The sequence below is a fragment of the Felis catus genome, chromosome C1 (assembly GCF_018350175.1).
Source record: "Felis catus isolate Fca126 chromosome C1, F.catus_Fca126_mat1.0, whole genome shotgun sequence".
Taxonomy (NCBI): Eukaryota; Metazoa; Chordata; class Mammalia; order Carnivora; family Felidae; genus Felis; species Felis catus.
The window spans coordinates 133,498,561-133,525,963 of record NC_058375.1 but is presented as its reverse complement, the minus strand read 5'-3'; the positions used below and the strand labels follow the sequence as shown (position 1 = coordinate 133,525,963).

Here is a 27,403-nt window from a genome sequence, read left to right as displayed (position 1 = left end):
AATTCACATAAAACACAATACTGTTTATTTCTTTATTTTTTATCCAAGTTAGTTAACATATAGTGTAGTAGTGGTTTCAGGAGTAGAATTTGGCAATTCATCACTTACATATAACGCCCAGTACACATCTCAACCAGTGCCCTCCTTAATGCCCATCATCCATCCCACCCAACTCCCTTCCAGCAACCCTCAGTTTGTTCTCTGCATTTAAGAGTCTTCTATGGCTTGCCTCCCTCTCTGTTTTTATCTTATTTTTCCTTCCTTTCCCCTATGTTCATCTGTTTTGTTTCTTAAATTCCACATATGAGTAAAATCATATGATATTTGCCTTTCTCTGATGGACTTATTTTTCTTAGCACAATTCCCTCTAGTTCCATTTTGTTGCAAATGGAAAGATTTCATTCTTTTTGATCACTGAGTAATATTCCATTGTGTGTGCGTGTGTGTGTGTGTGTGTGTGTGTACACACACACACTACATCTTCTTTATCCATTCATCAGTTGATGGAAATTTGGGCTCTTTCTATAATTTGGCTATTGTCGACAGTATTGCTATAAACATTGGGGTGCATGTTCCCCTTTGAATCAGCATTTTTGTATCTTTGAATAAATAACTAGTGGTGCAGTTGCTGGGTCATAAGGTAGTTCTATTTTTAACTGAGGAATTTCCAAACTGTTTTCCAGAGTGGCAGCATCAGTTGGCTTTTATGCCAAGAAAGCAAAAGTGTTCCCTTTTCTCCACAGCTTGTCAACATCTGTTGCTTCCTGAGTTGTTAATTTTAGTCATTCTGACCAGTGTGACATTGTATCTCATTGTGGTTTTGATTTGTATTTCCCTGATTATGAGTGATGTTGAGTATCTTTTCATTTGCCTGTTGGCCGTCTCGATGTCTTCTTTGGAAAAGCATCTGATCATGTTTTCTGCCCATTCTTTCACCTGATTATTTGCTTTTTGGGGGTGTTGAGTACGATTAGCTCTTTATAGGTTTGGATAGTAACCCTTCAACACATAGGTCATTTACAAATATCTTCTCTCATTCCACTGGCTGCCTTTTAGTTTTGTTGATTGTTTCTTTGCTGTGCAGAAGCTTTTTATATTGACGAGGTCCCAAAAGTTTGTTTTTGCTTTTGTTTCCCTTGCCTCTGGAGACAGGTCTCATAAGAAGTTTCGTTGATGGGGGGTGGGAGGGAGGGGAAAGTAGGTGATGAGCACTGGGAAGGGCACCTGTTGGGATGACCACTGGGTGTTGTATGGAAACCAATTTGACAATACATTTTATATTAAAAAAAAAGAAAAGAAAAGAGGTTTCTATGGCTGAGGTAAAAGAGGTTGTTGCCTGTTTTCTCCTCTAGGATTTTGATGATTTCCTGTCTCACATTTAGGGCTTTCATCCATTTTGAATTTATTTTTGTGTATGGTGTTAAGAACATGGTCCAGTTTTACTCTTCTGTATGTCACTGTCCAGTTTTCCCAACACTATTTGCTGAAGAGACTATCTTTTTTTCCATTGGATCTTCTTCCTGTATTGTTGGAGATTAGTTGGCCATACATTTATGGGTCCATTTCTGAGTCTATTCTGTTCTATTGATCTGTGTGTCTACGTGTGTGTGTGTGTGTGTGTGTGTGTGTGTGTGTGTGTGCCAGTACCATACTGTCTTGATGATTACAGCTTTGTTTGACAGCTTTAAGTCTGGAATTGTGATACCTCCAGCTTAGGTTTTCTTTCTCAACATTACTTTGGCTATTTGGGGTCTTTTCTTATTCCACACAAATTTTAGGATTGTTTATTCTAGCTCTGTGAAGAATGTTAGTGTTATTTTGGTAGGGATTGCATTGAATGTGTAGATTGCTTTGGGTAGTGTTGGCATTTTAACAATATTTGTTCTTCCAGTCCATGAGTATGGAATATTTTTCCATTTCTTTGTGTCTTCTTCAGTTTCTTTCATAAGGCTTCTATAGTTTTCAGCATACAAATCTTTTACCTCTTTGGTTAGGTTGATTCCTAGGTATCTTATGGTTTTTGATGCAATTGTAAATGGTATCAATTCCTTGACATCTCTTTCTGCTGCTTCAGTATTGGTGTATAGAAATTCAACTGATTTCAGTACGTTAATTTTATATCCTGTGACTGCCAAATTCAAGTATCAGGTCTAGTAGCTTTTTGAGGGAGTCTTTCCGGTTTTCCACACAGAGTATCATGTTGTCTTAAGAGTGAAAATTTGACTTCTTCCATGCCAATTTTATTTCTTTTTGTTGTCTGATTGCTGAGGCTAGGACTTCCAGTACTATGTTCAACAACAGTGTAAGAGTGGACATCCCTATCATGTTCCTGACCTTAGGGGAATGGTCTCCATTTCTCCCCACTGAGGATGATATTAGCTATGGGTCTTTCATATATGGCCTTTATGATGTTGAGTTATGTTCCTTCTATCCCTACTTTCTTGAGGGCTTTTATAAAGAAAGGATGTTGTATTTTGTCAAATGCTTTTTTATGCCATCTATTGAGAGGATCATGTGGTTTTTATCCTTTCTTTCATTAATGTGATGTATCATGTTGATTGATTTTCAGATATTGAATCAGCCTTGCTGCCCAGGAATGAATCTATGTGATCATGGTGAATAATTCTTTTAATGTACTGTTGAATTCAATTTGCTAGTATCTTTTTTTAGAATTTTTGCATCCATACTCATTAGGGAAATTGGTCTGTAATTCTCCTTTTTAATGGGAACCTTGTTTGATTTTGGAATCAAGGTAATGCTGGCCTCATAGAATGAATTTGGAAGTTTTCCTTCCATTTTTATTTGTTGGGATAGCTTCAAAAGAATAGCTACTGACTCTTTTTTAAATGTTAGGTGGAATTACCCTAGAAGGCATTCGGCTCTGGACTCTTGATTGTTGGGAGATTTTTGATTACTGATTCAATTTCTTTACTGGTTATGGGTCTGTTCAAATTTTCTATTTCCTCCTATTTCAGTTTTGGTAGTTATATGTTTCTAGGAATTTAAATATTTCTTCCAGATTGACCAATGTGTTGCATATAATTGTTCATAATATTATTTAGTTGTTTGTAGTTCTGTGGTGTTGGCTGTGATCTCTCCTCTTTCATTCTTAAATTATTATTATTTTTTTTAATTTCAGTCCTTTCCTTTTCTTTTTGATAAATCTGGCTAGGGGGTTATCAATTTTGTAAATTCTTTCAAAGAACCAGCTGCTAGTTTCACTGATCTGTTCTACTGTTTTTTTTTTATTTTTTTTAAATTTGAAATCATTGATTTCTGCTCTGATCTTTATTATTTTCATTATTCTGCTGGTTTTAGTATTCATTTTCTGTTCTTTTCCAGCTCCTTTAGGTGTAAGGTTAGGTTGTGTATTTGAGACATTACTGCCTTCTTTAGAAGGCCTGGATTGCTATATACTTCCCTCTTATGACTACTTTTCCTACATCCCAAAGATTTTGAATTGTCATGTTTTCATTTTCATTGGCTTCCATGTACTTTTTTATTTCCTTTTTAATTTTTTCATTCATCTACTCATTCTTTAGTAGGATTTTCTTTAACTTTCAAGTATTTGTGGTCTTTCTAAATTTTTTCTTGTGGTTGATTTCAAGTTTCATAGTGTTGTAATCTGAAATTATGCATGGTATGATTTTGATGTTTTTGAAACTGTTGATGGCTGATTTGTGACCCAGTATGTGATTTATTCTGGAGAATGTACCATGTGCATTCGAGAAGAATGTGTATTCTGCTTCTTTAGGATAAAATGCTCTCAATATATCTGTTAAGTTCATCTGGTTCAGCGTGTCATTCAAAGCCATTATTTCCCTGTTGATTTTCTGCTTAGATGATCTGTCCATTGTTGTAAGTGGAGTGTTAAAGTCTTCTACTATTATTGTATTATTACCAATTTGATTCTTTATGTTTGTGATTAATCGATTTATATATTTGGGTGCTCTCAGGTTGAGTCATAAATTTTACAATTGTTAAATGCTGTTGGTGAATAGACCTCTTAATTATGATACAATGTCCTTAATCTCTTGTTACAGTCTTTGTTTTAAAATCTAGCTTGTCTGATATAAGTATGGCTACTCCAGCCTTCTTTTGACATCCACTAGCATGATAGATGGTTCTCCATCTCCTCACTTTCAATTCATAGGTGTCTTTATGTCTAAAATGAGTCTCTTGTAGGCAGCATATAGATGGATTCTGTTTTTTTATCCATTGTGATACCCTATATCTTTTAATTGGAGCATTTAGTTCATTTACATTCATAGTGATTACTGAAAGATATGAATAGTGCCATTGTATTGCCTGTAGAGTTGGTGTCTCTGATGATGTTCTCTGGTCCTTTCTAGTCTTTGTTGCTTTCGGTCTTTTGTTTTGTCTTGTTTTATCTTGTTTTTTCCTCCACTCAATGACTCCCCCTTAAAATTTCTTGCAATGCTAGTTTAGGGGTCATGAATTCCTTTAGTTTTGTTTGTCTGGGAAACTCTTTATCTCCCCTTCTATTCTTAATGATGGTCTTGCTGGGTAAAGAATTCTTGGCTGCATATTTTTATCATTCAGCACTTTGACTAGATTTTGCCACTCCTTTCTGGCCTGCCAATTTTCTGTGGACAGATCTGCTTTGAACCTGATCTGTCTTCTGTTGTAGCTTAAGTCTGTAAGCTTTTTGTTCCTTGCTGCTTTCAGGATTCTTTCCTTGTCTGTGTATTTTATGAATTTGACTATGATATGCTTTGGTGATGGTTGGTTTTTGTTGACTCTAATGGGAGTTCTCTGTTCTCCTTGGATTTTGATGTCTGTGTCCTTCCCCAAATTAGAAAAATTTTCAGGTATAATATGCTCACATAAACCTTCTGCCCCTTTTTCCTCTCTTAATCTTCTGGGGCTCCTATGATACGAATGTTATTTCTCTTTAAAATATCACTGAGTTCTTTAAGTCTTGCATCGTGATCTATTGCCTTCATTTTCCTCTTTTGTTCTGCTTCATTATTTTCCATAATTTTATTCTTCTATATCATTTATTTGCTGCTCTGCTTTGTCCATCCTCACCATCCTGGCATCCATTTGAGATTGCATCTTGGTTATAGCATTTTTAATTTTGGCTTGCCTAGATTTTAGTTCTTTTATTTCTACAGAATGGGATTCTCAGGTGTCTTCCATGCTTTTTTCAATCCCAGCTAGTATTCTTATAACTGTGGTTTTAAATTGTAGTTCAGACATCTTATTTATATCTGTATGTGTTAAATTCCTGGCCATCATTTTTTTCCTAGTCTTATTTTGGGGTGAATTCCTCCATCTTGTCATTTTGGAAGAAGAAAACAAAATTACTGCCAAGTTCTCTGGCTTAAATTATGCAGAATTTCTGTGTTAATCCTTAGATCAATTTCCTAGGTGTTCCAAATGGTTTGATGCTGATCTGTGTTTCAGGGACAAGACAAACTAAGGGTCCCCATACTACTCCTTCACCTTAACTCCAGAATACTGTTTGTAAAAATCACTTGAAAGTTGTTTACCACACCTATTGCAAAGGGATTCTTGTTCTGCCTTGCCATGGATTTCTTTTCGAATCATGTATTAATCTGCTGTGTCCATGCTTTCCTACTCACACACATTTTTATTTCCAAGCTGAATCAGAGTCATCTTTTAAAAGACATGTAAGCAGCAATTAAGTATTACACCTGCAGTACAAATAATGCACATAATTCAAATGATGTGAAGACAATATGAACAACTATGATTTCATTTCAGGTTTGCTGAGCAATATCAATTACATCATAACTGTTGCCTAGCAGGCTATCATTGATTTTAGGAATCCTCCTTATTTTAGAGATCTCAAAATGTGGAAATATGTGCTTCTTAGGGCAAATAAAATATTATTAATATTTATTTTTAACCAGGAAATAAAGTACACCAATTGTTTTAAGGAAGAGATGATCTTTGTATGCGGTACTTTTGTTTATTAACTACTTAACACAACATTTTGGTCTGTTAAAGTAATTAAATCACTGGAAATTATTGTCACATATTATTTTTAAGAAACAAGATTCAAGATCAGGGTTTTGGCTAACTTTCTAGCTTAAGACTAAATTAATTTGAGCTTTATCTTATACTGTTGTGTGTTCCCTCCTTGCATTCCTTCCTACACGTTATATGTTTTAATCTGTAGAGTTTTTGATGCCTGCTGAAACAACTACGTAGAGAAAGTCTAAACCTTACCTTTTGTGTGTGAAGACTGCCTCATAAAATGAATAAAAAATGGGGCAAAGGTCAACTTGGGGTACCCCCTTTAATAGTATAAACAATATGACAGTATCCCCTAATGTGCCTGCTTAGTTCCAAATAAGCAATCATGGTAAGAGCACATCCAGAGAGCAAACACCCACAGACCTAATTTCAAAGGAGGATTTTTATTAGATATGTATGTTGCAAATTTACAAACATTTTTTAGGCATCTTATGTATATCCTAATAATCTCATGTCTCATGTATTTTTTTTCAAACCTTTTCCTTTACTCTTTGCATTTCTGCACTATTATGCTATTTTTTACCTCTTTATCTTCTTCATGTAAACCTGATTCATGAAATGACTTTCCCTTTCTTCTTGATTTACTAGGGTCTTGAGTCTTTTTTTTTTTTATTCGCTCAAGCTCAGTTAGGGCATCACCTACTCTAGGAAAGTTCTCCTGATCTGAGTAGGTTTGGTTTCAGTCCAAATTCTAGTTAAGGGTTTTGGATTTTTTTTTCTTTCTTTATTAACTTTTCTGGGTCTGTATTAGACAGCTCAGGCTGCCATAATAAAATATCACAGACTGGGTGGCTCATTTTATATTACAGAAATTTGTTTTCTCACAATTATGGAGGCTACGAAGTCCAAGAACAAGGTACTGGTCAATTGTTTCCTGGTGAAAGCTCTCCCCCTCTGTTCTCATTGGGTTCTCACATAGGGGAAACAGAAAGGGAGGAGAGAGGAAGAGAGAGAAAGAAGGACAGCACACAGGTTTAAAAAGGACACTAATGCTGTTGAATGAGGGCCCTATCTCACTTAATCTTCCTACCACCATAAAGACCTATCTCTAAGTATAGTCACATTGGGAGTTAGGGCTTCAACATGGATTTGAGGAAGATGCAAACATTCAGTCCATAACAGGCTATTTAAGTAATCTCTTTAGAATCAGAGAACCAAGAGGTAAACTACAAATTATTTAACTAAAATCACTCCCCACGGTCTCACTGAGCATCATCCAAAGAAGTATTTCTCCTCTGGGTGGCAAAAGAAGAGGCTTATACAGAGAAGCAAAGAACAGCAGCTCTATAAGATGGAAGGTATGTGAAAAGCTGTTCCATCTATGCTTCTGGGTATGTTTATTACACAAAGAAAAAAGTAAATAACTATCCTATATATTCTAAAAAATATAAATACCTCACTATTCTATCATCTTTGCATAAAACAATTCATGATCATGAACAGTATTACCACCTCACTTCTGAAGTAGCAGTGGAGTCACTACAAAGCATTATGGAAAGTAGAGGAGCTTATCACACAAAAAGGAATGAGATTGCTCCTATCTGTTTCCATCCACTCTTCAGTCCCTACCCACTAATCCTCTGTGATTCTAAGATTACCTAGGCTAGGCATTCTTTTATTTTGCTTACTATATAATTTTCTGATTTCCTGAGTATTTTCATTTTGCCCCTCCAGATCCACGCTCTAGTCTTCCTGTTCATGGGTGTTAGATGCTTCCTGCTATTGGTGGTGCCTGCTCTTCTCTCTCCTGCTCATTCCCTTTTAAACAGTCCTTTCATTAAACTCTCATCCTTTACGCCTTTGACTGTGGCATTGATTTCCATCAGGAATCTAACAAATATATCTGGGTATGTGTCTTTCACCTAGAGAACTACGTTCCCTGAGGATGACCTAATTAAATTTGTATTTCATAGCTTAGCACAGTGCCTGATGCAGTGAAAGGTTGAATGAATAATTTTACTTCCCCATACATTAAATTTCAGTCTTCATTACTTATTTTTGTTATTGTTACAGATTCAGTACATAATGACTAGAAGCATTTCAGTGTCTGTCAGAGTATCCTGAAATTTCATTTGAAATGTGAGAGTGGAGAATAGGTTTTCTCTTTGTGCAGTAGCTATATATTATACAGTCAGAACAATAAACCAAACCTCCAGACAATTGCAATGCCCTTTGTTTGTGGTGCTTATCTCACATGAAGTCTCCTGAAGACCACTTGGGGTTAAATAAAAAGTTGATAAAATTTGTGGAGGAGTGAGGAACTATGCTTCATCTTATACAACTAGAGCATTGGATTTGCCATCATATTAAGGTGTAATGGAGGAAGCCAAGAGGGAGCAACTGAATATTACAGTGAGAAAGAGAAAGGAAAACCCAATACCCATAGCACAAACAGAGAGATAATGGGAGGATAAAAATTGACATCGACATATTGTCTTTTAAATTTGAAACATACTATTTTGTCCATTCTGTTTCTCATTGACATGAGGCCTGGATTGCTGGAGTTAGATCATGTAGTGTGCTCATGTAAATGCTTTAGCATGATGACTTTTGCTGAATATGGCTTTTTTCAGAGAGGTACCGACTAGAGGAAAAATAAATATAAAGACGAGTATCTCTATATAAGATTATAGTGGACCTTTGAACGGAAGACACAGATGGGAAAATATAGTTCTCAGCACTCCTAAAAAGTCATTTTTCCCCTCACTGGTGATAACCATAAATAACTTATTAAGTGGATAACACCATTAAATTTCAATAGCAGTTCACCTGGAGAAATTTTCTAGAAAATGATAAAGGTGATCGGTACAATGGGGCTTAATTTGAAGGCAGGGATACATTTAGCATTAGAGAAAAATCATTCTCTGTGTTTGGTCTGAGGAAGACTAAGGAAAACAAGAAAATAATTCAATAAACATAATCTTTTTACCCTGTCCTAGCAGGGGTAGGGATGAGAGGATGGGAGGTAGATCAGAGTTCAGGCCCTTAAGTGCCACTACCTTGAAAGAACCTGTGGCATAGGAAGTACTTCTCAACAACAGTACAGGTAATTCATAACAGAGTCTAGAACATTCTGTATACAAATTGAAGAAAGGACTAGGTTAATCCATAGCTTAATTTGTTCTCATGGTATATGGAAACTTATGAATAACACAAAGCAGCATGGAATTGAACCATGCAGCTTATTTTTCTCTCTTTTCTTCCTTTCCCCCCTACCCCTAGCTTTTTATTGTTATTTAAAAATGCTGTAATACTTCATATGGTGCTCAGCTTTCAGGAATTAGAGAATATTTCCTCTAGCTAATATAACACCTGTATATTCTCTCAGATTCTAGCCAGGTCTGATAGACTCATAGATTGTGTTTGCCTTTCCTGGAAGAGGCAGAACACACAGTTCTTATTGAGGGATCTGTTCATCAAAATATCTTACCACAACACCATAGCTTTGTTTATAAATAGAAAATTGTTAATCTCAAATATTCAGTGTTCCTTTTGTTTCCTATGAAATAAAAGAATTTCTAATTCCGATATTCTGAAAAGCTAAATCAACAATGTAGCAGCTCAGCTGCTTAAAGTGTAATATGTAACAAAATTGCTATGTTAAAATAGAGATCTAATGATACCTTCCTTAATTTGATCACTGAAATGGCAAACCCCTTTCCAACATAACAGTTTCTATAGATACCACATGCTTATGATCAAAATTGCTTTTCTGAATGTGTTTTTCTCCCCTACTTGATTGTATTTTACATCTTCTTTCTGGCTGTAATTTACAATTAAACATAAGGAAAAATAGTGCAAGGCAAAATATACTCTACATCTGTTATACTGTTCAAATAAATACACAATCTGCACAAAACAGATTTCCTAGTGGGCAAATTGCAAATGACTGACTAGATAGAATCAAGACTTTTTTTTTATTTATTTTTTTTGTTTTTCAACGTTTATTTATTTATTTTTGGGACAGAGAGAGACAGAGCATGAACGGGGGAGGGGCAGAGAGAGAGGGAGACACAGAATCGGAAACAGGCTCCAGGCTCTGAGCCATCAGCCCAGAGCCCGACGCGGGGCTCGAACTCACGGAACGCGAGATCGTGACCTGGCTGAAGTCGGACGCTTAACCGACTGCGCCACCCAGGCGCCCCAAATCAAGACTTTTTTTAATGGCATTAGGGACCTACCAAGTGTTGCTGGAGGAATTTTCCATGTACTCTAGCCACCTACCAAACAGCGTGAATGTTCTGTCAAAAACATTTAAATTAAGCTGTTGTAATAATTGGTACCATACAAGATGGATTCTGGTTAAGAAGTAGGTTTTTATCTCTGAAGTATAAATATAGTTCTCTGCTACAATACTGGTTTGAAAACATACAAACAACTTAGGGAAAGGAGTCTTTGAAACTGAAGGAAATTTTAAGTATAATTGACATACAAAGTTATGTTAGTTTCAGGTGTAAAACAGTGATTCAACAAGTTTATATATTATGTTACATTCACCACAAGTATTGCTACCATCTGGCATCATACAACCCTATTATATTCCCTATGTATTACTTTTATTCCCATGACTTATTCATTCCATAATTAGAAGACTGTATCTTCCACTCCCCTTCACCCATTCTCTCACCCTCTCCCCTCTGGTAGCCACCAGTTTGTTCTCTGTGTTTATAGGCCTGGTTCTGCTTTTTGTTTGTTTGCTTATTCATTTGTAAGGAAATGTTTTTTAAAAAATCAGTGGAAATAGCTGATACATCATTTTCTTCATAGCATTCAGTTAATTTTATTGTAGCTTTGTGGTATTTCCTATATATTAAACAATAAAAATAAATCAGACTTCTAATGAGGAATTTAAAAAATTATGCTATTTTCCATTAAACCAGCTTTGTGTTTAAAAATTTATGGTAATTTATCTTATTGTATTTTAGGTCATTTCCACCTAAACTATGAAAAAGCTATGGCAAGGATTTTTATTGGTTCTTAGCATTTTGAGCATCCCAGTGTTTACTAAAATTTCAGGATATTCTTCATCTCTTTCTCTGAATGTTATGGAGACATTATCAGTTCTTTAAGGTGATTCTGTATTGCTGCTATATAACCCCTGCATAAATCAGAGAGGGTGCACATACATACAAACACACCAAACAAAACTTTGGCAGTCTACAAATGGTGCTTAACAGTTTTTGGAGACTTGGAAGAAAAAAATAAGATCAATCACAGCAAAAACTGATCAGTACTATTTTGGCAGTATCTCTCCATATATTGTGTATAAAAACTGCCTCAATGGTATTAACATAATTCTTTGATTTGAGACACAATTAGCTAGAGGATCCGTTTGTAACAATGTATTTTTTATATTCTGTGTACCTTCAGGATAACTTCCATCATCATAAATATAAATTTGTTTTTATAATAGCATATTAGCTAATTATTTTTGTATTTTGTATTCTTCAAATCTAGGAAATCAATATTTCCTAACATTCAATTATAAAATATGTTACATTTGAAGACACACTTCCAAGAAATAGTAAATTAAATCGTGCTCCCAAATTGCTCCTATACATAACACTAAATTATGTTATGTAAATTCATAACATTTAGACTTCATTTTTCTCATATAAGATAATTTTTCCTCATTCAGGTAAAAGATACAATGATTTGACTATCAACATATATTTCACATTCAAAAGTTGAACTTTTTGGGGTACCTGGGTGGCTCAGTAGGTTAAGCGTCTCACTTCGGCTCAGGTCATGATTTCATAGTTTGTGAATTCAAGACCCACACTGGGCTCTCTGCTGTCAGTGTAGAGCCTGCTTTGTACCCTCTCTCCCCCTCTCTCCCTGCCCCTCCCCCACTTGTGCTCTGTCTCTTCTCTCTCTCTCTCTCTCTCTCTCTCTCTCTCTCAAAAATAAATAAACATTAAAAAAAAGTGTTATAAAAAAATTTGAACTTTTTGTAGTTTAGAATCCATATTCACTAATCAACACACCATTAATAAAGATCCTTCATCTTTGTCATTGTTTTTCAATTGTGTTTTAAAAATCACTTTTTAAAACTATTAATTGTGTAAATATTCCATCATAAATCAATGCTTTAAGATCACTATTTGAAATAAATTACCTTTTCCAGTAACCAACCATGTCACAAAGGCCAGTTGAGTCATTTCTACTCCTATTATTCTGTCACATCTAATTTGAAATAAAGCAGTTTCACAGTGTATATTGTGTTAGAGTGAACACAAGAACTTGCTGAACTCTGTTGAACCTATGGAGAAGGAATAAAAGAATAAACAGTCTTATTATGGTGAAACTATAGGGATTAATATATTTACTTCAAAATTATATTTAACAACCATATGATACTAAGAACTCAAATGATTCCTTTTTGAAAGCAAGGACCAAGATACCACAGAGCTGATGGATTTATACAGTACTGCCAAGCATTAATTATACTGCAGAGACCATAACACCCATCATCTGGGCTGTTCAGTGGATGCCTGCTAGCAAGGTGTTGAACAGATCTACCTCCTACAGTTTAAACACCCAAACATAGATTCTGATATGCTTGTCGGAGATAAAAGAAATATATTCACCAATGAATTAACTGAACTCCAGAAAGTTACCAACCATTGCCTTATCATTCATTTCTTTTCTTCTTTTCTTCCCTGGCTTCTCAATACAATGAAAAACATGACCAAGAAATTTTGAATGGGGATAAGCATCAAAGTTATAATTAAAGTAGTTGATTACTTTTCAAATGGTGACACTCCACTTTTTATTTCTATCATTTTTCTCTATAGTGCACAAAAATATGAAAAATGTGAACTCTATTCCCTTTCCCTTCTTCCTCATCCCCAAAATATTAAGTGTAGTCGTCGTATTGTGAATTACCACATCCCAACTAAGGTAATAACACATTAGTTTACAAAATCATTTATAGAAATGGGTGGTTAGGGATAGCTTTGCCTGGTAGGCTCTCTTATAGGACCTTCATGTTATCCAGACTTTAACCTTAGGATAGATGATAACAGAAATAATATCCATATATTCCAAGACTAAGCAATCATTTTGTTTGACTTTACTGAGGAATAATTGACAATTATAATGGTATAAGTTTAAAGCATATAACATGGTGACTTGTTACACATATAAATTGTAGAATGATTACTAAAATCACCTCACATAACTAATGTAGGTAATATTTTTGTGTGTGTGGTGAGTGTGTAAGATCTATTTTCAACAACTTTCAAGTATACGATACTGAACTCTAGCCACCATGCCATACATTCAATTCTCAAAATATATTTTTCTGAAATAAGTAACTGAAATCTTGTGCCTTTTAACCTACATTACTCCATTGCCTCCTCCCTCCAGGCCCTAGTAAACATCATTCTCTTCTCTGTTTCTATAAAAGTGTTTCTTTTTTTTTTTTATTTTTAGAGTCACCTATATGTGACACCATCCAGTATTTGTTTTTCTCTTTTTGTCTTATTTCACTTAGCATAATGTCCTCCAGATTCATCTGTGTCAAGATTCACCAACCTGGACCATAATATGAGGTCATTTGATTGTAAACGAATGAATTACAGGAACATGCAGTAATATCAGCCTGGTTTTAGGAAATCAGAACCCATCAAAATATCCCCATGCTGTCACTGGGAGTCCCAAAAGACTGCCATATGTGAGCCTTCAAAGGTTTAGCATCTAGTCAGAGACAGATGGGGAAAACAACCAAAGCAACACTGAAAGGGAAATCTAGAGGTGACAAACATTTTAAACAATTTTTAACAGATCGTTCAAAGCTGAAAACCCCTTTATTCTACTGCAAATATCTCTTCTCCATAACTCCTCTCTGGTCGACGTGGGTACTCCAGCCTGGACCAGCCCTGTGGCCACTGGTGTAGACAGAGCAGAAAACCTCAGATCAAGGCAGTAGTCTCACCAGGCTGAGGGCACATCTCCCTTTATTTTCTCCCATCTCCTCTCAACCACCCATCTCACCATAATTTTAATGAAGTTGATTTGAAGTCACAGTGTGGCTGCTGCCCCTGTATGGTGGTATCTCTTGTCAAAGTCAGTCACCAAGTATTATTTGCCCTTTTCCTTATACCATGTTCTGTCTTTCTCTTGTCTAGCTACTGGTGATGCCTCAGTGCTGGTGCCATGAAAAGCCCACCATCCATGTTCACTATGAAAGTCTCTAATTTACTACTATCTGGACTCTAAGAAGAGACGTTGAGAAGGCCATGGTCTCCAGCTCTTATCCACATTTTGTTACATTGGCCTTAAAGTTACTATGCTTGGTCTAGAATTTCACAAAGTCTGTATGAAAAAGTTCCCATAAGTTTCTGTCTCTTTCAGTTCTAACCATAGAGATCTAACTTCTCTTTAGAATTTCTGAAAGAGATGAATATCAGCTATTTTTTACCCTCTCTCATAAGACTACCATTATTCCTTCTTCACAGTTAAGGCAGTTGATTTTTACTCATATATATAGTTGCAACCTATGCTGAGGAAAGAGAGTGAGGATTAAATTAAAAAGATGCCAACACTAAATATATGTGTCCTGAATAATTTGCATTTTTCAGATCTGTTCTGCACCCCTTTTCCTTCTTGGTCTGTGACTTTGAGACTAACCTTTGTGGGTTGAACCAACACATTCTCTTTTGAAGTTTTTAGTCAATGAGAAGCAAGGAGGAATGCAAGATCAGATTATCCATCCTGCTGGCTGCCTCTCAGACAGATCAGAGCAGTTGGCAGTATTGCTCCTACCCAGCGCATAGCTTCTATCACCTATCAGGTGGTCTTCTCCTGTATCTGTTTTCTCTGATTCTCAAGTAATTACTCCTCCTTGCCTTCAAGTTTAGAAGCCATAATGGATCTCCACTGTTACTAATGTTAGGGTTCTTTACCAACTCTTATTGGTTTCCTTGTAAACTCTTCTCAATTTCCTTGTTTAGATGTGGAATCGATTACTAGCAAGGGTGATAATACAATCTGTTCTCTATCATGGTGACTTAAATGTGGCAGTACCTTAGAAAGAAAAAAAATATAAAAATATCTAGATCAGTTGGGGAACCCACCCCTACAATCACAATTAAGGAGCTCAGTATGGATCCTCTGTAAATACTAGCTTCTCATTTTTTCCCATTTGCAAACATCCTTCTTTTCCTATCTTCAACATTCCTATCTTAGCTGATTAAGGCAAATATTAACTAGCTTAATTTAATGAATATTTTGTTTGTGAATCATTTAATAATGTGAAATGATTCATTTGAAATATCAGATCAGAGATTTTTTTTCTATATGGTGAGAAATTCATGTTCAAAAGCCTAAAAGATAGTTTTTGAGAAATTATTGTAAATAAAAACAGTCAACCTGGTTCTTCCCTGCATTGTGGAGAGCACTTAGTCCCTGAATATCCCCACCAAGAATACTCTTCAGAGATAATCACTGTGTGGTAAGTTAGGGACAAGGCACAATCACAAATTTTGATACATTTGTGATTTCTGAAAAAGACATGATATGAAAGAAAAGGCCACTAAGAACCATTGCTCCTTTTTGTGAGAGAATCCCCTTGGTGAGTACAATTCCCAAAGCATCCTGTAGGATTTAAAGCAATATTTCAGAAGTCTACTTAATGTATGTTAGATTGAATCATCTTCACTCTCACTGCTTCTCTGATCCTAAGCATAACTCTCCAAGGATTTCTTTACATGAAAACCCATTTCTCCAGACAATTTTACAGTATTTTACAAATTAAGTTATTGGAAAGCTTTAATAATATAGTTGAATATAACAGTTTTCAAATGTCATTCATAATTCCACTGTCACAAATATAAATTATTAGGGTATTGTATTTGAAGTCATACTGTTCATGCAATTTTATTTTCAATTGTTTTGTAAATATTTTGTTATAAGCATTTGATCATATAGTTAGAAGTTTCAAAAAGATACTTTCATACTATATAATATTCTCTTATGTATAATTATATCATATACCATATATAAATTATTATATATATATTGTGTGCATATATATACATATATATAGTATATGTATATATATGTACTATAAAGTGCTGAATGATTCCCGGTTAGATATTTAGGTTTTCAGTTACTAATTATATTTTAGATTATTTTATTATTGGTTTCTTGAAAGCATGACTCCTAGGAGTCAGACAATAGACATGTTTTTAACTCTTGGTATTTACTGTAAATTCCATTCCAGTATCATTATTTACACTTCTCACCAAGAAGACAGATGTTTCTTTTTTGTATAATTTTTTTAAATATTTATTTATTCCTGAGAAGGGGAGGGAGAAAAAGTGGGAGGGTAGTAGGGAGGGAGGGGGAGGGGGAGAGGGAGAGGGAGAGAGAGAGAGATAGAGAGAGAACACAAGTGGGGGAGGGGCAGAGAGAGAGGGAAACAGAATCTGTAGCAGGCTCCAGGCTCTGAGCTGTCAGCACAGAGCCTGGTGGGGCTCAAACTCACCAACTGCAAGATCATGACCTGAGCCAAAGTCGGATGCTTAACCGACTGAACTACCCATGCTCCCAACACACTGCCCCATTTCTTAATTCTACATCTTGGGCAGTTTACATAGTAAGCATCCAATGTAGATATACACATTTGGTATTAGATAAGTTTCAAAGCATTTGTATTGAGAAACTCTGAAAAAATACTGTCTCGAATATTGTTTTTAAGGTTATTCTTGTGCCACTTATGAAAATATGAAAAATTTTATCTATTATGTATCTTGCTCTTGAATATGTATCATTTATTCTGAGTCTTGTGATTTTCTGCCACCAGCATAAATTAATAATACTTTAATTGCCTCGACAAAACAACTTCTTGGGAAATCTAAGTTTTATATCTTCATGTATATCACTAATTTTAAGAAAAAAGAAAACTGAAAATCTTTTATTTCATCTGAAGTGTTATAAAATATGTTTGTCAGGTTTAAAAATTTCAGAGGATCCTTAAAATATGACAGTACAAAGACTAAGTCATACTTTAAATGCTATCTCTAATTTCATTTCCATTATAGTTTCGCTCCTAAAGGTTGAAGTATACAAAAATATATATTGAAAGCATTTTATCTTCATAAACTTAAGACATTCACTCAAGCCATTCTGCAAAACAATTTTCAGTTTCTGACCTTCTGGTTGGTCTGTTACCATCCAGGACATCCAAGCATGTTGCCATATGTTACAACAACCTGCTTCCGAAAATGTGATACATGGTGCCTGGCTTTATTCACCCTAATGGCAAATGAAGGGCCAGAACACCACTTTCATTAAAAAGGAAATGGTAATAAGAAATTTGCAAACTGTGTCCCTCACTGCAGAATCATTTCCAAAGCCATTTTATTCATTTATTTGTGTTTCCTAATCAGACTTATCCTCTGACATCTTAAGCCTAAGTCAGGGCTCTCTTGATGAGAAAAAGTTGTTTCTCTGCTCACATGTGAGAAGAATAAATTGTAGGCGAATGTGAATTGCCATTGCCTGGGACAGAAATACGGTGTCAGGAAGTTCCTGTTTAACTTCCCTGTTCAATATTTAGTGGCACACTGGGAAGTCAAAGCCAGAAATTCAAGGAGCCAGCTGGCACTGTAGAGAACAATTTGGCCTTGGAACTTCCCCTTTGTGAGGATGAAATGAGACAAGCATGGAACTCCTTAAAAAAGATTAAAATGTTATAGACAAATGAAAGGTATTAATAGTTGGGTCAAATTAATTTGGGGGACAAAAGAGCCTCTTTTCCTTGCATTTCAAGATAGTGCTGGGAGTACAACTAAGCCGCAAAATGGACCTTTAAAAGGCTTTAACATAATTGCTGGAAAAAACAAGCCCAGTGGCTTTTTTAATGCCTTTTGAAGGCATACAAGAGACATAAATAATGGGATCCAGATCAGCAACTATATAGGACCAAACAAAGTGTAAAGCTCATAGGCCACAAATTGATTTGCTTTGTATGCTTTAGACAAAACTGCTTTTTAGAAGTATAGTTGTAGTGATCGCTTTATGAGGGAAACTACTGTGTGTGTGTCATTCCTTATGGTGTCTCCAGGACCTTAAGAAGGGCCTGGCATTAAAAAAAATATTCTTTTGAGTTCGTAAATGTAAATTTTATGTAAATGTAAAATGTAAATGTATTTTGTCTAAACGTCCTCTAATTACCAGACCTTTTTAACAAATTACCCTTAAGATCATTACTCTCACCACTGTTGTCTTAAAGCAGAACCACAGAATTCAGAAAGGTGAGCTAACAGTCCAGATAAGCAGAATATACCCCTACCACTGACCTCAAAATGATGTTCCTATTTATCTAAAGATATTCTTGTCTTTGCCATTCCTGAGCTCATACAACCAACGTCAAGTCCATCTGCCTTGTCATGATATCTCAAAGGATCAATACTTTTCAAGTTTTTATAATACTTCCCTGCTAAATTGAGTTTTTTAGTAGCTATTCACATCACATACAGTAAAACCTTAGATTGTGAGTAACTTGTTCTGTGGGTGTTCTGCAAGATGAGCAAACATTTCTAATAAATTTTAATTTGATAAATGAGCAATCTCTTGCAACATGAGTAGTACATGATGCCAAACATCACATGATCACAAATGAGCCAATGGTTCTTCTCTCTCTCTCTCTCTCACTATGGGATTGTGGGTGATGGTCAATGCAATGTCACATTTCCACAAAATCCTTAAAAGGAGGCAAAGCAAGTGTTATCGGATAGGTTCTTATTGTAATTTCAGGAAAAGAAAAAGATTCCATTGAGCCAATAGATAGCAGTGATTCCATTAGTGACAGTGAAAGTTGTCCTACATAATAACACTCATCTCTCTTGTCTTCCTCACACCAGCCATGAAGGTTTTTAAAGGTAAATGCAGGTTAATTTATTTTTCTTTATATTTTGCATTTTCTTTATTATTTTGTATTATATTACAGTATTATAATTATTTTATATGAATATTTTTGAGTTGTGGAAAAAAATCATCTGAGTTTCCATTATTTCTTATGGGGAAATTCACTTTGATATACAAGTGCTTTGGATTACAAGCATGTTTTTTGGAATGAATTGTGTTCACAAACCATGGTTTTTCTGTTATTTCTCTCATGCATATTCTTTTAATTTTTTATCTCTTACACTGCCTAGGTTTTGCTTTAATAAGTATTGAAATAGCTCAGTGAAGCTGGTTTATTATGTGGTCATTACAGACAGGACATTTTGGGCTTATCCTTCCACTGAAATATTCCTACATTGCTGATAAAGAGCAAAAGGGCAAAGCTCAAAAGATGGAATAAGTACATGTTCCCTTGGGATTATCCATGGAGGCCACTTGGTGGAAGTCAGAGTTCCCATGGACTTGACACCAGTGCAGTTAACTGACCAATGAGAATTCTGGTCCAACCTGCCTTCTGGGTGCAGAAATAATGCAGTTTTTCTCTTAACTCTTTCACCCATAGTTCCTAGTCATGATCTTTTCTTACCAAATCACTTACCTGGCTTATTGGCTGTATAAATTTCCTAGACACACTATAATGAATTGCCACACATTTGATGGCTTAAAACAACAGAAATTTATCGCATCGTAAGTTTTGAAGGCCAAAAATCTACAATCAAAGGGTTAGCAGGGTCACAATCCCTCTGAACTTTCTTGGGGAGAATTCTCCCCTGCCTCTTTCAGCTACTGGTGGTTCCATGTGTCCTTGGCTTGTGTCTCCATCACTACAATTTCTCCCTACATCTTTACATGACCTTTTCCTCTGTATCTCCTTCTCTTCTTATAAATACTTTGTCATTAGATTTAAGGACCACTGTAATCCAGGATGATTACAACTTCAAAAATTTCTTTTCCAAAAACAGCCAGAATCACAGATTCTGGGTCATAAACATATCTTTTGGGGGATTACAACTGAACCCACTAGCTGACAGATTCGGGAAGACTAATATTCAGGATCCTCAATGGATCCCTCTTCCACAGCTGCTCTGTGTTCCAACTTTCCCCTCACTGTACCAAAAGCTGTATTTGTTCTCTTCCCTCATAGTAACCTTTGTGAAAAAGTTTCAATAGAGCATTTATTTGGAGTCCGAATAATAAGCAATTGAAAACTCGACCCTAGAGAAATAGAGGCCTAGAGAGTCACAGAATAAACTCCTCTGAATCTCCTCCCTTGTGAGTAACACAATGAAGTTTACATTCAGTCAAGGGCTGAATAACTGCTCTCCCATTTAAAAAAAAAAAGAGAGAGAGTCAAAATAAGTCAAAGGTGGTGATATTTAACACATTCATATGTATATTTTTTAATATTGAAAGATTATAGCCTGCTAGGTATACAGACATAAAACTTAGTATGAGCTTCCTGTATTTGGGTGTTTCATTTTACTATGTAGCCAGAATACATACATAATTTAAATCATAATAAAACAGCTAAATAGAAAAAATTCAAATTTTGGCACAAATTGAAAGTGACAGATGATTATTTTCTGCAACCAAATCACCACTGGTGAGAGAAATGTGATTGTTGATTAGTGAATGTAGATTCTTCAGGGTGTAAGATATTGAGAACTGTGGGTTGGGGATTATCTCACTATTGTCTCCATCCAAATGAATGCCCCATCTTTTTCATATGCTGGGCAATACTGGCATTTGGTCTTTCCTTCATGCAAACTCTGCTCCTTTCTCCTTATTAGAATAACAAAAGGGGTACTACTGGATGCTAATATGATTTTAAAAATCAATTAAGAATTGGGAAAGAGGGGCACGTGGGTGGCTCAGTTGGTTAAGCATACAACTCTTGATTTCAGCTTAGGTCATGATCTTGTGGTTCCTGAGATTGAGCACCATGTCAGGCTCTGTGCTGACAGTGCAGAGCCAGCTTGGGATTCTCTCTCTCCCTCTCTCTGACCCTCCCCCACTCATATGCATGCTCTCTCTCTCAAAATAAATAAACGTTTAAAAATTTGGGAAAGAGTGTAAACTATTAAGTAAATCATGCAATTAATGTTCAAGACCAACAAACTTAGTACCTTCAAGTTTAGGATCGGCGGGGGGGCAGGGCAAGTATGTTGCTTCATTTGCATTCAAATGGGAATGACAGAGTCTGGGAAGACTCTGTATTATTTAATCTTGCATAATTTAACTCAATACTAAGGCTTCTAGGGAGTCACTTTTACATTAAAAAAAGGTCTTGTTTTAGTCTAAGGATTATGGACTGAAATTATTTTTCTCTCTGGTTGAATTTGAAACAAACCAGGTACTATGTGTTGCTTATTGGAGTGAGAAAAGTGACATCTGTAAAGTCGTATTACTCACTTGATTCAACTAGCTCTATGACTGATCCTTAGAGAGATAAGGGACATTTTTATTGACCCTCAAGCAACTGTTTACAGATTGGAGACAGTCTGATTTTGACATACTGCTCCTAACTACATCACTGTCATTTAAATAAAATATACATTATTGCACACAGAAATTAATACAAGAGGAGAATTTTGTTTCATGCTTAGTTTAGACACTTATAAAGTATATAGTTATAGTTCTGCAAGTATCTAGAATAGGCAAGTAAAGAAAATTTAGGTCTTAGTTATCTAACATGTCATTGTGTTATGGATTGGATTGTGTCTCCCTAAAATTCATATTTTGAAGCTCCAACCACCAATGTGACTGTATTTCAAAATAGGGACTTTATGGATGTATTTAAGGTTCAGTGAAATCATTGAATTAGATAGAACCAAAGTCCTTATAAGAAGAGAAAGAGACTCCAAAGGTCTGTCTCTACATGATCATAGAGGAAAGGCCATGTGAGGATACAGCAGGAAGGCAACTATCTAGAAGTCAGGAAGAGAGCTCTGATCAGAAGCTGAATTAGCTGGCACCTTGATCATGGATTTCTAGTCTCTATAACAATGAGAAAATAAATGTCTGGTTGTTTAAACCACCTAGTCTGTGGTATTTTGTTATAGTAGCCCGAGCAGACTCATACACAGCACAAAGTTTGATTGGTACGCATTATCCTATATAATTACCTTACTTTGTACTTCGCTGTCCACCTCTAGTTATAACCATAATGTCAACGTCTGATGGAAATGATTTCATCTGTGACTTTGCTGAGACATAGTTAAAGCATTTCATTTTGCAGAGTGTGGGAAATGATTTTGAGTTTAATCCAGTTCTTAAAAGACAAAAGTTGGCATCACAAAAACTCCCATCATCACTGGCACTAATTAGTCTCCTTCCTGACAGCTGAAGTAGGTATGACTAGGGCTGAATATTAATCCAAGATGGAAACAAAAAACGTTCTTTCCCTCAGAGTTGATCTTTCTTTCTCACGGTTGAGATATATTTCCTCAGAAGCCCAGGGAAACTTATTCTTTGTCCTTCTGGTTTTTCTGACCAATTAGAGTATTTTATTCTTCTGTCATTATGACATATTCGATTGCAAGAAAATATCATAGCAGAGTTATAAAAAAAAAACTTGTGATTCCTATATAAAAAGTGATGCAAAACTGTAATTTATCTTGAAAACTATAACACCTGAGTAATACGAAACATTTTTTTTCAAATTAGAAAATGCATACAATGTTTATTCCTTACATCTTCAAAATGAGTTTAAAAAATACTAAAATGGCTTTACTTTATTGCAAAGAATGGATCAAAGTATTCATGAAATCCATTAATCACTGAAAGTTCAAATCACTTGACCATCAGGTGGGTCTTTTCTTTCTATTTAGCTTACTTAGCACTTCCACTTTGTACTTTGAATTTGCAAAGTGCTTATCAGCCTTATTAGTTAACCCTTGTAATGTGTCCATGAAGTAGATGGATGGCAAGCATTAGTGTGACATACATTAGTGTACTCCTTTGAGAGATGCTAGCAATGAAGCACATGGAGGTTAAATGATTGCTACACGATTGCCCATCAAGTCTAAAGAAAAAAGTCTTGGTCTCAATTTCCTACTTTCTAACCTTTAGCAATAACAAGGATAAAACTAAATGTAAGATCATCCACAAGAATCTAATGTGTATTCTCCTTTAAAAATGAAAGCTCTCAAAGGCATTTTCTTAGGGTACTGAAAATCTATCCATTGAGCAACTATATTAGATATATATTTCTTTGTCACTTCCCCATTTAAGATGGGATCATCTTAAAAGGCTATGACATAAATTGTTGTGGAAAAGATCGATTAGTTTAAAAGCTTTTTCCTTTTAACAGATCAGATAGTCATTATATTTCACCCTTTTGCGTGTGATTTTCATTGAGCCATTTTAATCATTTACTCATTTGAAAAAATTTCACCAAAACCAAGAGGTTCTACAAATCTATTTATCACCTCTGGCTTTCCTTGCTAATCACTGGGCTTGAACTTCTGGGAATTGGGGACAACTGCCTGACTATGGAATCCATTTCTTTAGAAGATGTTTTTTTTTTTTTTTTTTAAAGAGCTCTTCATTTCTCTTCATGAGTCAGACTATCTCATTTATAATCCTTTCTCTCATTTGAGAACATCATTAGGGAATGTTTATGAGAAATGAAAGAAGGATATGTTTTGAACCTCAGGGTAAAAAGAAAGAGATTATAGTCAGCTTAATGGGAAGAAGAATAAATGGTTCACTTCTTTTGACATATAAGTCATTTAATTTCACATTTTCCCCAGTATTTTACCCCTTTTGTTATTTTACACCTGCTTGACACCTTTATTTGGAAATGGATCCAGAGGAAAAAAAAAATCCATGGTAAAATTCATGGTATTTCATTGGCTCTTTTATGACATAAATGACAAACTGATGGGAAATAAAGCTAAAAGGAGTTTGATACAATGAAATTCATAGATATGAATTATTCACCTCTCTTAATCCCAAACTTGGAAATTGTAGCATACTGAAACAGTTGGAGAGTATGATAAAATAATGACTGATATTTGTGTAAGTTTTTGCAATTGACAAAGTACTACTGCATTCAGTATTTAATTTGATCCTTACACTAACTTTGAGAAGTTGTTATTATATATCATATTTTCTCTTTGAAGAAAATATAACCCAAAGAACTAGACTTGTCCAAGTCACATGGATGATAACTTAAAAGTCCTAAAGCCAGGACATGAACCTTTTGATACCAAGTCCAAAGGAATTATCCTTAGTATTTCATATCACTATTTTATACTGTGGATCTATGGAGAATATTCACAAATAAATCTTGGAGTATGTGCAATAACACCTGTTACACCTAAAACAATAAATATGAAAGTTATGACTGAGAAAATGCCAATAAAAATCTTGATAAATGTTTCTCATATCAACCCAATAGGATGTAGACCAAAATATCTTACATTTGCAATAAACTGTTGAGGATTTTCAACAACTCTCTTATCTGCAATTAACCAAGTGGGTGGTTTCCAAATGAAAATTGATCCAGAAACGTTTCATGTGATTATTGCACAAGAGCTAAAATTACATTAAAAAGCTCCAAAGTATATCTATTCCAAAGTACTTGAGTATAAATTCAGTACCTGTCCACATGTCTAGGAATCCTGTTATATAGCCTAAAATTTTTTTGGTACTTCACATATCTCCCTAATGGGCCATTAACGAGAGTTAATGTGCTTCCAAAAGGACCCATCCCATGACCAATAAATTCTGCTTTATGAAACTATGCCTTTGTGAAACCAAATCTCCAATGGCAATTTGTTGCCTACAGAATTGTCTAATCTTTTTACCCTGACATTGAAGGTCCATCAAGCCTGGTCCCAGTTTCCATCTCCAGCCTTCCCATAACTACCCATATTCATGAAACTACTGTTATTGTTCAACCCATCTCCTTCTCCTTCTCCTTCAGATTTGTTCTGTGCTCTTTTAATTGGGCATCTAAAATATTTCACCCTTTTTTTCTTGTGTATCAAAATCCTATTCAATTATTCCTATCCAACTTAAGTTAGGATCCCTACAAAACCTTGTCTCTATTTTGAATTCCAGCTTTTAGGACATGTAATGTTATTTTGACATTTAAACTACATGGCCATTCTTGCATCATATTAGATATTTTTAAATTACTGGGTTCATTTCACTTATGCACACTTCCACTTTTTAAGTGAATCAGTATGATCAAACATAATATTTACTAACAGCCATTCAATGTTAGGTCCAGACAACAGTTAAGCACTTTAAATACATTTCTTTGCTTAAAACAACAACCTAGAAGTTGGAAATGTTATTATTGCTATTTCATTAGTGAAAACCCTTAGACATAGAAAGATTAAGTTCCACAGCCAGTGTTACAGTTGTAAGATAATTAGCAAGAGAATATTTTGAAACCAGGCATTTTGGGGGCATCTGGGTGGCTCAGTGGCTTATGTATCTAACTCTTAATTTCAGCGCAGGTCATGATCTCATGGTTTGTGGGATCGAGCCCTGCATCACACTTTGTGAGAACAGCATGGAGCCTGCTTGGGATTCTTTCTCTGCCTGTACCCGGCTCGTGTGTGCATGCACTTATACTCTCCCTCTCTGTCTCAAAATAAATACATAAACTTCAAAATATTTATAAACAAACAAAATATTTATAAACAAAAAAACAGGCATTTTTGACTTTAGAACTTAATTTTATCTTACCATACAACCTATATCAAGATTATAATTGATGATGGAAGTTATGAATTAAAATTATTTATATCCTAAATAGAGTGTTATATTCTGGACTGAATTCTAGAAGAGAAGAAGGACATCAGTAGAAACTAATGAAATCCAAATAAAGTCTCTGATTTAGCTAAAAGTAATGAACCAAGGTTAATTTCTTAGTTTTGATAAAAGCACCATTGTTATAAAACATGTCGACATTAGCACAAGCTGGGTATAGAAGAAGTCTCTGCATATTGTCATACCTTTTATATCTTCTCATAATTGATGTTCTAGTTATATCATCTCACCTATGTAACTTTCTACTCTTCTATAGCCTCATGATATTATCTTTACCTCTTTAAATGGAATGTCTTGCTTATATCTGTGTGTGTGTGCGTGCGTGCGTGTGTGTGTGTGTGTGTGTGTGTGTGTGTGACTACTTATTTTTGTTTCCTTCAACTTTGTTAACTTTAGGATGGTAGGCACCATGCCTCATAAATTGTTTGATTCCTCCCTAAATTTTGCTAAAGTATCTTATATATAATGACAGTATAAATAAAATAGGTTAGATTAATTCCAGTTTGAGATTGATAATTTGCAGGTAATTTCTGGAGTTGTGATAGATTTACACATAGTCAATCATCCTCTTGCCTTTCTTTTTCATCAATGGTGTGTAGAAAGTTTGTCAATAAGATTTATACCTATAGTCTGTGACTATTAAGTAAAACAGCTAAGTGAGTTATGTGAGCCCTAAACCACGGCACATGACACGTTTGTAAAAATCCATCCCTGAATGATGAAATCAGACATTCTGGAGAATGAAATCCACTATTATGCAATGTCCATTACCTAAGACATTTAGATTTTGAATTCAGAAAATGGGATGTTTCTTCTCAAATAAAAAACCATATTCTGATGCTTTTGCTTTTTTTTTTCTTTTTTAAATTTCAAAATGCACTGGATCATAGTCTACTGGCATTTTAAAAGCAATTTCTTGGCCTGCATAAGGGGCAGATTTGTGAAAAAGAATTTTAGACTCTATTCCTTTCTTTTGGCTATGGAAGTTTACCTGATAATCAAATGAACAGATCACGTAAGACTTTAAGACATAAGTTATGTGACTCCATAAAGGCAAAATCTTCCCCAGTGCCAGACTTCTCAGTTCTAACAGCAGCCAGCTTGTCAGCACATGTCTTGGTTGCGGTGGGTAAAGACAGTGGCAAGGGAGGCTCACAAATCCATCCCTCCTACTATATGAGCTCATCTCCTCCTGAGCTTGAAGGTAGTTTTTAAAATTAACCCCCCGGCGTTAGTGTGCCTTGCCTCATTGGTGGATATAACAAATCAGCGGCAGTTGGATTAGAATTCTTTGCCCTTGACACCTCAAAGTACTGTTCAGCCCACTGAGTTAATGGGACACTGCAACGGCAAATTACAGCATCCTGATCTCCGAATACGTTCAGACTTAAGAACAGAGTGACAGGACACGCTAAGTCATCAGCCAGGAAAGATTTCTCCACTCATGCCTTGAAAATGGGAATAAATGTGCAAATCTATACAATTGCGCTTCCTTTGCCATCTATCTTGTCAAAATGAAAATCGACATGGGAATCAAGTCAAATGTGCTTCAGTTTTTAGAAAGAAATAATGTATATTTTCCCTCTTGAGTCACACAGACCAACTATCACTTCCTGCTGTGCCAATTTGTCTTGGGCTAGTGGTTCTGAAGGTGAAACTTTGAAGGTCCTAT

At 35.3% G+C, this 27,403-nt stretch overlaps 1 long non-coding RNA gene across 9 annotated transcripts in view; it reads right to left on the bottom strand.

Moving 5' to 3' along the window:
• Nucleotides 1–27,403, bottom strand: part of LOC109502665 — a 325,020-nt gene that overhangs the window by 190,271 nt on the left and 107,346 nt on the right. For all 9 annotated transcript variants that reach the window (XR_006583723.1, XR_006583722.1, XR_006583728.1 and 6 more), the window contains one exon: nucleotides 12,146–12,289. This is a non-coding gene — a long non-coding RNA (uncharacterized LOC109502665). The remainder of the gene's footprint in view (nucleotides 1–12,145; nucleotides 12,290–27,403) is intronic.